The sequence below is a fragment of the Protopterus annectens genome, chromosome 2.part1 (assembly GCF_019279795.1).
Source record: "Protopterus annectens isolate FY-2018-M chromosome 2.part1, PAN1.0, whole genome shotgun sequence".
NCBI lineage: Eukaryota > Metazoa > Chordata > Ceratodontiformes > Protopteridae > Protopterus > Protopterus annectens.
In genome coordinates this window covers 425,351,202-425,368,027 of record NC_056729.1, presented here as the reverse complement: position 1 = coordinate 425,368,027, position 16,826 = coordinate 425,351,202, and the positions used below count along the sequence as shown (strand labels likewise).

Sequence of the window (16,826 nt, the reverse complement as noted above, 5' to 3'; positions counted from 1 at the left end):
GCCAGCACTTTCATAGCAAGAGCAAGAATAAACATTTCTGCCTTCCTCAGTTGGATAAAACCTCCGACTCCCTACCAAAGACTGCCTGCCACATTGTGGTCACTGTGGGGAATTCTTTTCATGCAAAAGACATCCTGGGGGGGGGATTAATGTTTTTGGGGGCATGGACACCAATATATCAGAGCCATCCTAATAGTGTCCAGGAAAGTGAACATCACCAACAGTATTTTGCTGAGCGTCAGATCTACTGCACTGCATGATGCAGACATATTTTAGGGCAGGGATCATCCTCCAAGACAATACTAGTATACTCCAGGAGAAAAAATTAATTTCAGGTTTTCCTGAAAGAGGGCTGTAGAAGAAGCTTCCTCCTTCCCAAATTCACCAAGGATTCACACCACCAGGCTAGTTGCCCAACACAATGTGTCTAAAATTCTCCAGGTGCAACTAACACTAGGTAAGACTGCAATCCAAATTGCAGCTTGCTACAAATCTCCCACTATGCCCCAAGATTCTCACTACACCTTTTTAAACATACTGGAAAATATTAAGATACAACCAAACACCCTAATACTGGGTGACCTCAACTACCCTGCCATTAAATGGGAAAACTACCCGTGTACCAACACCTTTGCCCAACGGTTCTTGGAATTCATAAATTCCAATGCCCTGGATCAACTAATCCATTGTCCCACCAGGGGCTCCAATATCCTAGACCTGGTCATTACCAACATGGGAAATCGATGCTCCACACCTCATTGGTCAGGTCAGCCCATAAGCTAATCACCCTCAACATCCACATCCCACCCCCCCAGTAAGGAAACCTTCATAAAAAAAACAACTTCTCCAAAGCCAACTTCATGCTACTCAAGTCAGAAGTGACAAACTTCCATGACACCCACACAGACAGTAGTCTCACCTTCGATAACCACATCACCACAACAGTCAGGAAATCCTATGTGGCACACCTCATCACAAAGGGATTTTCATCCAGAAAAAAGGAGGTCATTGTCTCACTGTACTCATCCCTCATTAGACCCATTATAGAATACAATGCCCCATTTGGTATGTACCTCTCAAGACACCTGCAACAACTGGAAAAACTGCAGAAATACCTCACTAAAAGAATCACAGACCTAATGCAGATGCCCTAAGCTGACCACCTTAAACTCCAGCTATACTCTGTCACATAGTCTAGTCTACTCAGAGGCGATCTCTGCTTAACATACAAGTCCATGTCAAACCCAGAGCTGTTGGACATGCTACACTTAAGAAATCCCAATCCTTCAGAGCCACAAGCTCCAGGGATCTAAACCTTGTCATCACAACAAAACATGCTAGAGGGATAGGTTCCTGACCCAGAGACTCCCCAGAATCTGGAATAGACTGCCTATACATGTCAAACAGAGTGCCTCTTTGGCCCTCTTCAAAAGGAACCTTGACGATTGGATGGGCGAAAGGAAATTCACCCCAGGGATCACGTCAGTCACCCTGCTAGACAGGGGTGCAGGAAGTAAATAGTTTGGGAAGAAATAGCCAGGGAATTGTTATGGCTAGGCTTGTATAGGCCCTAGGGCCAAAAGCCTAGTACCAACCTATGAAAATCCATAGCTAGGTTAAAAAATAAATAAGATCCATAGCTAGGTTCTCATATACCCAGAGTCCAAGTGACATCTGGTGTATATAGGGTAGCTCATATTGAAAGCTTTAGGCTGCTGCGAACCAAATTACACAGTTTGGAGAAAAGGGACTACAGCTGTGAGACTAAAGAACACTATCCTAAGAGAGGATAAGGAGGATGGAATTGAACGAATACCACCTAGCTATCTTTTCTACAAGTCACATTCTTCAACTGAAGCCAAAATGCATGCCCTGCAAGTCAAAATCTGTCGTACCTGTATCACATATCAAAAAAGGTATCCTACTTAACACCTTTGCATCTGGAGGGAGGACTGCTACTAAGCAAAGGTCCCAAGCTGATTATACTATATAATCAAAGTATACCCAAATCAAATTAACCAAACACAGGATGGCCCGAGATAGGCAAGCAGACCAGTTAAACCAACACTGGTTAAGTCAAGGTACCCAGTCCCGACATTTATAATTAGTTAAAACACTAAAGATGCACACATCAGGCACAATTATGCCTTATCCATCACTACTTCTTGCACCAGACTGCGAGACACCTGCATGAAAAGATCAATGGAGCCAATTTCTGAATTGGCAACTGCAGCTTACTTACAGCAGACCTAACCTGGGGACAAACACCTGCCACATCTGTACCACATGCTGATATAACCCGAGGACCAACACCTGCCCAAGATCTTCTCTATAGCATGCTCACCTAACCTGGGGACAAACACCTGCCAGAGAACTCTACCATAACTATCATTGGCAAACCACTCAAATGATTTCTATCAGCAGTTCTAGGGTTAAATTCATGGGCAAGTGAAGCACAGTGGGGTGCTATATGAAGCCCTGCACAAAAGCACCACAAATCTGCTTCTACCCAACAAACTCAACCACTTGGTTAGAACTGTAAGCAGGACAATGCTTACAGTATTCTTGAGGAGCTCTTCAGGGGATGCTAGTGGTAGTCAAGGGAGTATCTCCAAGGAAAGAAGCCATAGCGGATGAGCAGGATTCCTAATGAAAAGGAATTTGTGTAGCTGCAGCATGCCTATATGTCTGTCTGGTGGGTTGTAAAACTAAAAAGTCTGACATGTGCTTAAAGAAGGTTGCCCCCCCCCCAAAAAAAATTATGCCCCCCCCCCCCCAGTCTCCCCCCTCTTTTAGGATTTTGTCTTCAGGGCCTTGAAATGGCTCTGTACAGATCCTGAAAGCAGACAGAATTACTAGGCATCATTTCTGACATAGTAAGACCAACAGATCCTACTCTTGTTTTCTAAGTGTGCCCTAATGACACCTGTAAAGATAAGGACTTGGTCAACAGTAACTTTAACCACAGAAAGTAAAGAAAACCTGGTGGTCATACAGCACCAGGATCTAGTTGCCACAGAGACAGCTGCCTGTTACTGAAGCCAGGACAAGAAAACATTTGGGGGGAGGGGGGGTTACAATCATTTTAAAATGATAGAGATGTTATTCATTAAATCAAGCTCTTAAGTGGTGAAAAAGACAATGCATAGTCCAGGAAATGAATTCATTGTAAGGGACTAGGCAATGGAGTTAAAATCCTGCTAAGCTGTTTTAGTACATGCAAAAGTCCTAAATTATCCTGTAGTCAAGAGCAGTTTGAAGCAAGACCTGAAGGTGCTATGACACATCATGAATTTCAAACGCAGATGCCTTACTTAACCTTGCCAGAATTAAGCGAGCATGCAAATACATTTGATTCTATTAAATGCTTTTCTAATTTATAAGACACCAAATATCAACTAGCCTCATTAAAAATCAACACAAACCATTCCTTATTACTCTGAGCAAAAATTTATTTTGTATTCACTTGAATGATCCCCTCTCAGCACATGCACGTCTCAATACCTTACGGCCTGTGTAATTCAGGCCCCTATTGCATGATTATTACTACCCATTTCCCATACTCTGCTGTGACTCAGGAGTACAGAGTGAATCACCCTCTCCCTGCGCACAATTTTTTTTAAAGCCTATAGATTTCTTTGTGGTGTCAGCTGTACTTCTGTCTTAAATATGTATTTTTATCTTTGCAAATTAAAAAGGTGACTATGCATGTCTATACAGTTAACAGGAAGTTCTAGACAGGACCGATTACTCTGGACACAAAGGCTAAGCAGTCTATACACTTTACTGAACACATCTGCCACACAACTGGAAAACTACTATTACACTTGTGTCAAGTTCAAAAAGGAGTTCTACACCAAACCAGAAAGTTAGCAACCAGATCATGACTGAAGCAGGCCAGGAGGACGGTAGCAGTTATCCTGCTCCCCCATCTTAGTTGTTTGGCAAGCACACACTTCACCAGGGGGATGCTAAAGTAGCACTGACCAAAGTATCAGTCATATGAACATTTGAGAAGCATACACAAGGAAGCATTACCATAGCCACACCATTGCCCAGTGCTCTTGTGAACCTGCAATTAAATTAGGTCTTCCCCTCTTGACAATTAGGAGCATAATTTCACAGTGGCTGGGGCAGCACATGGGTAGAGTAGGGTATGGCTGAAATAAGGCTTATTTAGGATACAAAAGGCCAAAAAAGTCTGAAGACCCCAACAACAGAGAATGAAGATATTACTTTAAGAAATCTCAAGAGTTAGCATACCTAGTTACTTGGCTCAACAGCCTTCCCTCTTCAAGTACATACTTCAAACCCATTTCTAAAGCCAAAATGTTCAAAGCAGAATTTATTATATAGATGGCTGTGTGGGCTACAATATGAAGCCCTGATAGTGGCCCAAGCATTGAACTGCCCAATGAGGAGAAGAAATGAGAAAGAAGGCTTCACTAGCATGCCTCTCTGGTGGAAGCAGTGTGTCTATGTACTTGGGGGTGAACAGGCAGTCTTGCTGCCTATAGAGACTAGGACTTAAAACACTTGCCAACAAGGAGTGGTATGGATAGGCTGAAGTTACACTGTTAGTAGTTGGGAACAACTCCTTACTGGTCCATACACCCCCTCCCTTTGCAAACATGTTCAAAGCATACAAAACGGATGCTTTGGACATGTCAGATCAAAAAATCTCCCTAGCCAGCCAGTCCACCAGCAACATGATGGCTTAGTACCCTCACACCACTGGAAATCCAAAGCCACAATTCCAACGGAGCCCGTGGGCTTCCTATACATGGGAGGATATTCTCACTAGGGTTATGGCAGGTTACCATCACCACAAGCACAATGAGCAAAGGAGACTGGAGTGATAGGACATGTTTGTTAGCATCAAGTCAGAGGTAGCTGGGATAAAAAAAAAAAAAAAAAAATCTGCCCATATTTATAAGGTACTGCTGCATTTAAAGCTTTGCCAAACTAACAGCCCAAACTTTCCCACCAGCAGTTGAGCTTAATGCTCCAGTACACTACTTTAGTAAGTGTGCAGGAGGGCCATCAGTGTCCCCCTTAAAAGCTGCAAGAGGGCTATCGGTGTCCCCCTTAAAAGCTACAGGGCATTCTGATTAGGTGTTTTGCATAGCCTTTCCCTATCCATGCCTTTATTATCACCGTCCTTGTGGGATTTGTAACTGTTCCACAACATAACTGGAATCAATTAACAGGCTGCCATTTTACTGTGTTCCACAATGCTTCATTAATCCTCAACCTTTCCCCCTGCCTCTTCAAACACAACACTAAAAATAATGTCCCTTTATTTACAAAACCTTTCTGGGTATTTTATCAATTGTACGTCACACACCTTCAAAAAGGTTCTTGCTGACCTGGGCATCACTTGATGTAGCTTATTCTCCGACCTCATGTTATGTTTCTCTAAAATTAAACAGAACAGTTTAATTGTTCACACACCAATGCAATACAAGCATATCTCACAAGGTTGTTAAAATGGTGTCAGAATCTAGGAACTACAAGCTAGTCAGTCCCTGACTTCAGGCGACTACATTAAAGAAAACCTTGCTTAGAAAAAGGATGCAGGCTATCCTGAACAAACAATACACCAAAAAGTATCATAAGGTAGAAACAATAACTAGAAGAATGTTCACACTGTGGTCTATGTAGACATCAGCAGCATCAAGATACTACCAAACAGGAAAGTAAACACTAAATCAAGAAGGAATAAAGTAGATCTCATTAAGACAAGGGCAAACAAATGGAATGAGTCAGGGATGCAGTAATTAGGCTATGGACAAGGGTTTAAGGAAAAGGAGAAGATCAATACAACGAGAGACTAGCAATTGGGACCAGAGGAGGAGGGCATACAAGAGGCAGGATAGGAGATGGGAAAAGTGTAAAAATTCAGGGCAGCTAAAGGTTGATACAGAGTTAGTAAAATGGCAAGATAAATAATGCTTCATCCTGAAAATTCAGAAGGCCCCTGTCTGGGGAGTTTAAGACCCTCAGGTAACCAGGATGAGGTGCATCTCATCCTCAGACTGGCGCACAAAACACCTTCACCAATGCATGCACGATGGCTCCTTACAGTTGGTTTTCACCTTGTCCAGTGAAGGGCTCCCACTGGATGAGAAATTAATGGCCTAGAGAATGACAGGAGAGAAGCTGCTGATCAGCAAGGATCTAAAAAGCATACAAAAATTTTAAGGGAAGGGGTAGAACTGATGGGTCAGCAAGAGGATCTTAGGCTCCGTTCTCAGCCAAGGTTTTTTGTGCAACGATGCAAGTTCCTCTATTTGTGTGGGTTTGCTCTGGATACTCCAGTTTCCTCACATATCCCAAAGACATGCAGTATATAGACTGGTGAATGTAAATTGTCCCTAGGTGTGTGTGTGTGTGTGTGTGTGTGTGTGTGTGTGTGTGTGTGTGTGTGTGTGTGTGTGTGTGTGTGTGTGTGCATGCAAGTGCATGAGAGATAAGGAAAGGGCTGACGAGGAACAAACTGCAGTAAGCCACCAGGAAGTGTTGCAAAATTCAATAGAAAAAAGGCTCAAAGTAGAAACTCTTAAACCAGATAAAAACTTTCAGTATGTACCCTTCAGTTATCACAGAATATTTCACTTGGAGTCATCTCATTTTATATTCTCAAATACATAAAAGCACACGATACAGCCAACCAATAAAAAAAACACAACATATTAAATGATTAATCTAAAAATAAGTAACAATACAATATAAAAAATATGTTTGCTTACAGAGAATGCTAGCACACATTTAGACTTAATATTTATGCATTTTCATATTACTTCTATTTCATTTTTTTTTTCAACTTAAGTAAGGCTTTATGGTAACCATGTTGTTTAAACCAGGAAAACTTATCAGCTTCTAGTCTGGTTATCCACCCATCTTCAGCTATATCCAATCTAAGTTATATCACTCCCTCTTATATTTTTGTAAACAACTTCCAAGACTTTGAATTTAAAGGAGTGTCCAGCACCATATTAAATAACATACTTGGCTAAAGCATTTGTCATCACATTTCTCCTTACATCTGACTTATGCTCTATCGGTCTTAACTGCCTAGCAGGGGTGTCCAACCTTTTGGCTTGCTGGGGCCACATTGAGTGAACAGAAATGGTCTTGGGGCCGCATATAAAATATCAGTTAACTCTTTCGCTGCCACAGGAGACCAAAGTCGACCTCCTGGCTGTACTGTAGGTGCATTCGAACAATTAATACATGTAATAAATTCCTAATATTTGCCTTAAAATTCCAATTCTCACTCCGATTTTAATTCTCTAATCTAACCGTTAACTCTAACATCTTAGTTAATATAGATTTTTTTTTTTTACAAAAAAGATATTCACTACAGCACTAGCATTTCTCACTGGGAAAACCACTCCAGCAGTCCATCTACATACAATGTAAACATTAGCAGTCCTATTCACTACAGCACTAGCATTTCTCACTGGGAAAACCACTCCAGCAGTCCCATCTACATACAATGTAAACATTAGCAGTCCTACAATACTATAATCCACAAAAATAAGCCAACAAATTTGCAATAAAGTAAAGAATTCACATTACTGACTTAATAAAACCATTCTGAATAAGAGGGTCTCGCCCAAACAAATGACTGGTGCCAGAAACGTGGCCTCAAGCTCAATGCCAAAAAATGCACAATCATGTCCCCACAAATTATCACATTAACAACAATGTTGTAAGCACAGTCGTGAGGCGCTTGGGCACCCAGGTTGATAGAAAAGTACAGTTGTGTACACCTACCATAAATGTAGATGTTAGAGTGTCTTCACTGTTGCAGTCATAACTGTAGGGTGATCCTGCCGGCAGGCAGCCTGAGGTCGGCCAGAATCACAAAGTCTGGGTCCAGCGTCGGCTGTACAAGCTAGTACCCTGACGTCAGTACGCTCTGGTACATAGCCCTCAGCCGACGCCATCTTCTCCAGCCTTTCTTGCCCCAGATGTCAGAAATCCCCAATAAACAAAAAAATGAGTCCCACAAGGAAACACAAACACACCATAAAGTGAAACAAGAGGGGATAGGAGGGAGGGAAACACCGACTGCAACAGTGAAGACACTCGAACATCTACATTTATGGTAGGTGTACACAACTGTACTATGTTCTTCGTGTTTCACTGTTGCAGTCATAACTGTAGGGTGGAATCCCAAAGCAGTGAAGAAAGGGAGGAGGCTAGATAGAAGGGGCAGCAAGAAGGCCCTGCAAAATAGCAGAGGCAAAACCTGCCCTGGTCTTAGAACACAAAGGGAGATTGTAGTGCTTGGAAAAGGTATGCACAGAACTCCAAGTGGCAGCTTCCAAGATATCCTTGGTAGGGACTCCTCTGAGAAAAGCAGTAGAAGTGGCAGCTGCTCTAGTAGAATGACTTCTCACAGTACCTGGAAACTGTTTCCCATGATGAGTGTAACAAAATCTTATTCCATAAGCAATCCATTTGGAAATAGTTTGTTTGGAAATGGCCTTTCCAAGAGAACTGGAGGCAAAAGAAAAAAACAATTGGTTAGATTTTCTGAACTCTTTAGTCTTGTCCAAGTAAAATCGTAACTGTCTGTGTACGTCCAATGAATGCAAAATCCTTTCCCCTTTATTTTGAGGATTAGGAAAGAAGGTAGGAAGGTGAATTGTCTGATTTAAAGCAACTTTTGAAATCACCTTAGGCATGAAAGTAGGATTGGTCCTCAAGGATACTCTGTCAAGATGGAAAATTAGGTATGGCTCCACAGCCATAAGAGCTTGCAACTCTGAAACCCTTCTGGCAGAAGTCAATGCTAACAAAAAACTGTCTTCCATGATAAAAATTTAATATCAGAAGCCGCAGCAGGCTCAAAAGGAGTTTTTCCAAAACATAGTTAAGATCCCAGGCAGGGACAGGAGGGGTCCTGGGAGGCCTCAAATTCTTAGCTCCTCTCAAGAATTGTCTCACCAATGGATGAGAAAAAACAGGAGGGTCAGTATTAAAATGAGCAGATATAGCAGAAGCATGAATCTTAATGGAAGAAAAGGAAAGGCCTTTAGACAAAAGGTCTGAAAGGTAAAGCAAAATAGACGAGAGATCAGGCACAAGAGGATTAGAGCCACGGTCCTGCATTCAAATACAAAACCTTTTCCATTTAGAGGCATAGGATTTCCTAGTGCTAGGCCGTCTGGCTTCAAGAAGAACATCCAAAACTTGTTTGGGGAGCTTAGAAGAAATCAAATTTCCTTGAAGAGCCAAGCTGCCAGGCAAAGGGTCTTGAGATGAGGGTGTAGCATCTGACCCTGATGCTGGGACAGAAGAGAAAGGTACAGAGGAAGGATCCAAGGAGGTTCCAAGCACAGATGTTGTAAGGTCGGATACCAAAACTGTCAAGGCCAATTTGGAGCAATCAAGATGATGAACTTGGGCTTGTCCTGTTTTATCTTCAGTAATATCCAGGGAAGAAGAGGAAGAGGAGGGAAGGCATATCCCGAAAGGTTCCTCCAACTGAATGACAGGGCATCCACTTTCCAAGCTGTTCTGTGGAAGGACCTGGTGCAAGAGAGGCAGCTGATGATTGAGATGGGATGCAAACAGATCTATCTGGGGACACCCCCAAACTGCAGTTATCCTGTTGAATAAGTTGGTGTCTAGCATCTATTCGTGAGGATCCAAAATGTTTCTGCTTAGGCTGTCTAAGAGATTCTGCTTTCCTGGAATGAATTGAGCCTGAAGATGCAGATTCAGACTTAGAGCTATGTCCCATAAAGTCATAGCTAGTCTGCAAAGGGGGTATGAATGAGAGCCCCCCTGCTTGTTTATGTACCACATGACTGTGGTGTTGTCTGTATGAATTAGAAGAGGCCCTGGTTGCAAAAGGGTCTTGAAGGCTAGAAGAGCATTTTGAACTGCCAACATTTCCTTCAGATTGATGTGCCAGTGCAGGGGATTCTTTGTCCAGGTCCCCTGCTGGCAATTGTTTAGAAAATGTGCTCCCCAAGCATAATCCGAGGCGTCCGTGGTTATGATTTGAGAAGGTTGAGGTAGACGAAAAGGCTTCCCTTCGTTTAAAGCGCACACCCTGGACCACCAAAGGAACTCCTTCTAGAGGCAGGGGATCAGAGGAATCAAAGTGTCCAGATTTTGGTAATGCTGTGACCATACACTTTTCAGGTACCATTGAAGCTTTCTCATATGAAGCCTTGCATTTGGAATTAACAGAATGCATGAAGCCATATAGCCCAGTGCCTGCAGGAATTTCCTTGCAGTGAGCTGAGTTAAGGTTGCCAAGGTTTTGAAAATTCAAGCCAGCTGTATTTGTTTTTCTGGAGTAAGGAAGGCCCTTTGTAAGGTTGTATTTAGGAGGGCTCCCAAAAATATCATTTGTTGAGAAGGAATCAATTGTGACTTTATGTTCACTGAAAATCCCAGGAGGAGGAAGAGACGTTGAACAAAATCCAGATGTTGAAGTAAAAGGTCCTTGCTGTCTGCCTGGATAAGGCAGTCGTCCAAATAGGGGTAAATCTGAATCCCCTGAAGTCTGCAATAAGCCACTACTGGGGCCAGGCACTTGGTGAAAACCCTGGGCGCAGTAGATAAACCAAAGGGCAGTACAGAGAAACCAAAGGCCAGTACAGAGAATTGAAAGTGCCTCGACCCTGCTTTGAATCTGAGGAATTTCCTGCGTTCCTGCCTAATGGGAATGTGCAAGTAGGCCTCCTTTAAATCCAATGTCACCATCCAAGCGTCCTGGGAGAGTACTGGAAGCAGTTGTTGTAGAGTAAGCACTTTGAATTTTGGAATTTCCAAAAAGGTGTTTAACACTGAAAGGTCCAGAATAGGTCTCCATGAGTTTTGTTTTCTTGGAACCAGAAATAGTCTTGAGTAAAAGCCTTTTCCCATTTCTGAGAAAGGAACAGGCTCTATGGCTCTCATGGCCAGTAGAGCATCCACTTGATTTAAGGCCTCTGCCCATTTATGTTTTGGCAGATCTGGCCAACCGATACCCTTGGCAGAGTATGAAAATGGAACTTGTAGCCTCTTAAAATCACGTCCAATACCCATTTGTCCTGGGTAATACGAGTCCAATTTCTGTAAAAAAGAGAAAGCTTTCCTCCGAGAGGGGCATCCAGGTAAGGGGGTCCTGAAGCCCAACCGAGAGAGTCATTGAGTCTGCTTCCTTTGGAGATTGGGATCTGTCTTCTCCCCTTCTAGGTGAAGAAGCAGTCCATTGTCTGGATCTGTAAGAGGCCTGAGCTTGACCACGACCTCTGGAGCGTCTATATCTTCCCCTTTGAGGCCTGTCAGACGTGGGAAAGGACCAATTTTTGGAGGGCCAATTCCTGGAAAATCTAGGAGGCTGAACTTGTAAGAAATCTTTCACAGTCTGCATAGATTTTGCCTTTTCTTTCATCTTTTTAATAACCTCTTCAGCCTTGGATCCAAATAAAACATCATGCTGAACAGGGGTATCTAAAAGTTTAGCCTTAGCCTATTCCGGCAAACTTTGTTCACGAAGCCAGGCATGTCTCCTAATAAAAAGTACCAGAGGCTGCGGCCCTGCAAGAAGCTTCCAAAGCATCAAAACCACAATGCAAACTATGCTTGTTCACTTGCATGCAACACATCCTGCAATTCCTTATCCTCTGCACATGCTGGAAAGGTAGCAAGCTTTTGCTTCAAAACAGACAAAAGAAATTGCTGATACTTAAACATATGAAACTGGCAATTTAAAGCCCTAATAGCAAGGGTAGCAGAAGTATATACCTTTTTACCCCACCTGTCTAAGGCACGAGAATCCTTCTCGGAGGGAATAGGATTTTTGGAAGAAGCAACCTTAGCAGCCTTAGAACCCTGAGAAATAGTTTCAGGATCCGCAGAAGGGTTATTGAATAAGAATAAATGAGAATCAGGGACCCTGTAAAATCCATCAGGCTTAGAAGGAGCAGGGGGCATGGAATCAGGATTCAAATTAGCCTCAGAAAAGGCATCATCCACAATATCAAGAACAGGAGGAATAGCTAAAGGCCTGTGTTGAGGAAGAAGGAATTCCCTAAGCCTCTTCTTAGAAGCAGAATAATCCTGACCTTCCCAATGAAAATGTTCCCTCATCTCATGTAAGGTCTCCCCAAAAGAGAAATCCTCAGGCGGAAAAGCAGAGGGCAGGGAATCCTCTGCATCAGAATCCTCATAAGGAGGAAAGGAATATTCCTGATCAGAGGAAGAAACAGAAGATACAGAAGCCTGGTCAGAGGAATCCAAAGGAACATCCTGTAGAGGCCTTTTCTCTGGAGGGGGGTGAGAACCCCTAATCATTGTAAGCAAATCTTCAGCCATCCTTAGCAATTGCTTCTGTGTCTTGGGAGTAGCTTCAGAAGCAGCTGGAGCAGAAACTTTAGGTTTAACTGGAGTCTTGGACTTTGCCTTTGTCTTTGAAATGGTGATGTGAGTAGGCCTGAATACCCCCTCAGAAGCCGGTACCTGCACAGCGGTTCCGGACCCATCTAAGGGAGCGACGTCCGAAGGTCCTGCAGCAGATAAAATACGCCTTGATGGCTCCCCATGGGAGTCCGTATCGGCCATCGGTTCAGAAGCGGCGGACGACAGGAGCTGCAAAAGCGCCTCACTGACGACAGCCGAACCGGACGCTGGCTCCAGCTGCGATGAATCCTGTTTGGACCTTGGAGGCCTGTCCTTGTCTTTGCGCTTCTTATGAATTCCGGTAGAATCCGACGACATTCTATAATTGAAGCGTCTGCCAAAGTAATTAAAAGCCCAGTCGTACCGACGCTTAATAGTGCGAGAATTGAACCTGGCACAGAACAGACAAGAAACGTCGTGGTCAGGGCCTAAGCAAGGTAGACAGTAAGAGTGGAAATCTTTATGAGGTATCTGTTTTCCACACGCTATACAATTATTAACTTTTTCTGACATCGGAGGAACAAGAAAAAGAATCCCCAACGGGGTACTTAGCTTTGAGAAGTAAGAACTTCGGACCGACAGCAATCAAAAACGTAGATCGAAAATCGCCAACCAACGACTTGTGAGCTGCTTTCCACCGCACGGCAAGAAAGACTAGAGAAGATGGCGTCGGCTGAGGGCTATGTACCAGAGCGTACTGACGTCAGGGTACTAGCTTGTACAGCCGACGCTGGACCCAGACTTTGTGATTCTGGCCGACCTCTGGCCGACCTCTGGCTGCCTGCCGGCAGGATCACCCTACAGTTATGACTGCAACAGTGAAACACGAAGAACATCCTGACTTTTGACCACCACGTTTTCTCGGTTGTATGGAAAGCTTTTTACATGGCCCATCTCATTAGCAAGGGTATCTCATTCAGAGACAAGGAGGTCATAACATCCCTGTATTCTTCCTTTACAAGAGCAATTATTGAGTGCAACACCCCTTTTGGCACATGCCTCAGCAAAACACCATGCCAAAAGACTACAACCATTTCTGACAAAAAAAGGTCAAAGGACTGAGTTCACTTAGTTATCCAAACAGACTAAAAAGCTTCTTGCTTTCCTCCGTCGCTCACTGGCCACTATCACTGGCTTGCTTTCCAGGCTAACAAAGATCCTGCCTTGAGACTTTCTCCACCTCAGAAACAGACCACAGCCTTCACTGCAACATAAACAAGCCACTTTGTACGGACAGGTTCTTGACAAAAACTTTCAACTTCTGTAAAAGCTCCTCTCATTATCAAAGTTAAACACTACAACTGGATGGACAGCCATGAATGTACTCCTTAAGTAGCATAGCCTTCATCAAACTGGAAGGGAAATCCACATACTAAACTTTCCCAGCTGGATGGCCAAGATCTAATATTGGTTACTCAAGTCTACTGGTCTAAGAAGAGGGGCCTATTTAACTAAGAATTCCATTTGCAAAAATATATTCAGTATACATATTAAATCTCTCTCTCTCTTATTTATATATATATATATATATATATATATATATATATATATATATATATATATATATATATATATATATATAAATAATATATATATATATATATATATATATATATATATATATATATATATATATATATATATATATATATATATATATATATATATATATATATATATATATATATACACACACACACACACACACACACAGAAAAGGAGCCCCTACTTGTAAAATAGGTAACCTCAGTAATCACATGACACAGTCTCACTGATTGAAATTGTCTGGAAGTCAAAATAACTGAAAAAAAAGTCATAATAGAAATGGATTAATCCATGCAATTTCCCACCAAAAGGACCATCAATAAATCAAAAAAACTGCTCAGCAAAAATTAAATCAATAAGAAATCTATAAACTCTAAGATCATACTACATACTGGAGTAAACATAACATCCCTCCAACCTAAAGCCATTTGACATTCCGACATTTTAATTTGTGCAGAAGTTATTCACAGACTGACCGTTTACTAAGTTGTAATGCTGGCCATCACTTTTGGGAAAAAAAAAAAAATTCCCACACTTCGTCAATAGCTCAAAGTGAAGAAAGAATTACTTTTTTACTTATTATGTATTTAATTTTGGAAAACCTCATTAAAACACCCAGAAACACAGAAAAGTTATTGTGATAAGTAAGCCACAGACTGCTGCAAGAAATCAGTCACAGCACACTATGCTTATGTCTGAACCAGAACCAGTGAAGCATACCTGTCAATTCCAAAAGAATTAAGTAGCGTAACAAGAAAGTTATTTGCAAGGTTACATGGCAGTTTGTTGGAAATACGTGGAGATATTAAAAACGCTCTGTTTCTCATAATTATGCTGAAAAGTCTTCCAAGGTAAAAACAACCTTCTGATTTAGCATGGAACCATACCTCTCAACCTTAGAGCAAGAACTGAATTCTGATCAAAGCAAAAAATAAAAACTGGGACACAGGTCCAAAAATAGTTATTCATCAGACACCACTGAAACAAGTGTAGCTGCAAACATTATACATCACGTATAAATGTTTCTATCCCATTGTCAATTACATGGCTCATTCAATCCTGCCTTCTTTTGCAACAAAGAAAACCATACTTTGAAATGACAAATCCATTAAAAACAATAAAACACACTGGCTCCACATCCTGCAACTTCCTACCTGCAAACAACCACAGAGCTTTCACTGAAACTAGGTCTGCTTATTTCCACAGAATGACACCTCTCCCTAATTAAGTCTAATGGTATACAATCTACCAGGATCTGGACTACCTGAAATAAATTAAATTATAGCCTGTAAATTGCAAGTGCACTTGGTTTAATTAAACTACATTTCAAAGCCCACTTGCTGTATTTTTTCAGTAACATCCCAATATCCATTTCCAGTCACTAAGACATTGGCAGTGGTAGACTTCGCATCCTCCAGATCCCTACAGGACCACTCATACTGCTAACATTGTCCATTAAATGTAAATATCCATCCACTGTAAATGGCAAGAAGCGAGGTCTTAAAAAAATTATTTTTGGCATTCCTAGTACCAAAGTATCAGGTTTTGAAACAAAGAAACATTCTCCACAGTTTGCAAGTCTCTTTAATAATCATCTACTATTGCAGTACTCCCAACACAAACTCACACATACACACTAAAACCCCCAACATTTAAAAATGACATTGTGCCCACCTGATTTGCCAGTATGGATGATCCACCAAAGAAATGCTTACTGTTGTCCAATCTACCACAGTTTAGAACCCACCAATGACAAGTACTGGGTGATTTTTTTTTTTTTTTGGTTTGTCAAAAAAAAAAAAAAAAAAAAAAAAAAAAACAACAAAACAACTTTATATGCTACAGTCACACATTAGTCCATCCATTACTGACCCATTAACCCTAGGCTGCTGTCTCATTCTTAATCCCTGGGACTGAATTACCTTGGATAACTACTTTTTCCTAAGCAAGAGACACAAATTGGAAGAGGAGGCAAAAATACAGACATTCTTTGAAAATCCATACAGTTGAGGTATGATTTCATATTCAATACACTCTGTCAGAAAAGTTGCAATTTAATGTAGGATGCATTTGTGAGCTAACTTTTTTTGTATGTTAGCCTCTGTGCATGTGTCTGTCACACACACACACACACACACACTGCTTTCATGCATGCACTCGCTCACACCATACTTTCCTATTAACACAGGGTGCTTTCATGCATGCACTCGTTCACACCATACTTACCTATTAACACAGGTTAAGTGCTGTCTCTTTAAAAGGCAATGGCAGCAAATCCACAGAAGAGTCCCTCTTCAGCAAGAACATACACATTGATTCTTTGGCAGGAAATAATGGCGCGAACACACAGACCCATCTTTGGCGGAAAAAAATCAAAACTAGGATGCTTTGGTGCATGCGCACACCGATGTTAGAGTTACAGGTCACGGCCGTGAAAAAAACAAAAAAAAAAAGTGTTTTGGGGCATGCATACATCGATGCTGGAGTTAAGGGTAGAGGGCCGCATGCGACCTGCAGGTTGGACACATCTAATTTAGTGTTATATTTGTATAAGTATTTGCCATGGGCATACCCATTACTACTCCAGAGGTTTGCAGATATGGTTGCCCAAACAGAAATGCATTTTTAGTTAACACTACTTCTATCATACTACATACATTTCTATCTTTCTACCATCCATTCCTGAATTCGTACATAAAAATTCACGTATTGAATGAATACCAAAAGCATTTGGAATCACAGTAAATAGGGAACTTATGTTGTGTGACAATCAAAAAAATCTTTTCCATCATTTTTATACCACCGATATAACTTATTCAAGAAGTCTCCTGTGTCTTTCATGTAACATTTACAAAGTGGCAAATATT

At 41.7% G+C, this 16,826-nt stretch overlaps 2 protein-coding genes across 2 annotated transcripts in view; one reads left to right on the top strand and one right to left on the bottom strand.

Annotated features, from left to right (window-relative positions):
* The window catches only part of SLC10A7 (solute carrier family 10 member 7), a gene marked incomplete in the record, with an annotated part of 2,703,821 nt that overhangs the window by 1,201,562 nt on the left and 1,485,433 nt on the right, over window positions 1-16,826 (top strand).
* The window catches only part of LAMTOR5 (late endosomal/lysosomal adaptor, MAPK and MTOR activator 5), a 74,504-nt gene that overhangs the window by 19,560 nt on the left and 38,118 nt on the right, over window positions 1-16,826 (bottom strand). The window lies entirely within an intron of this gene.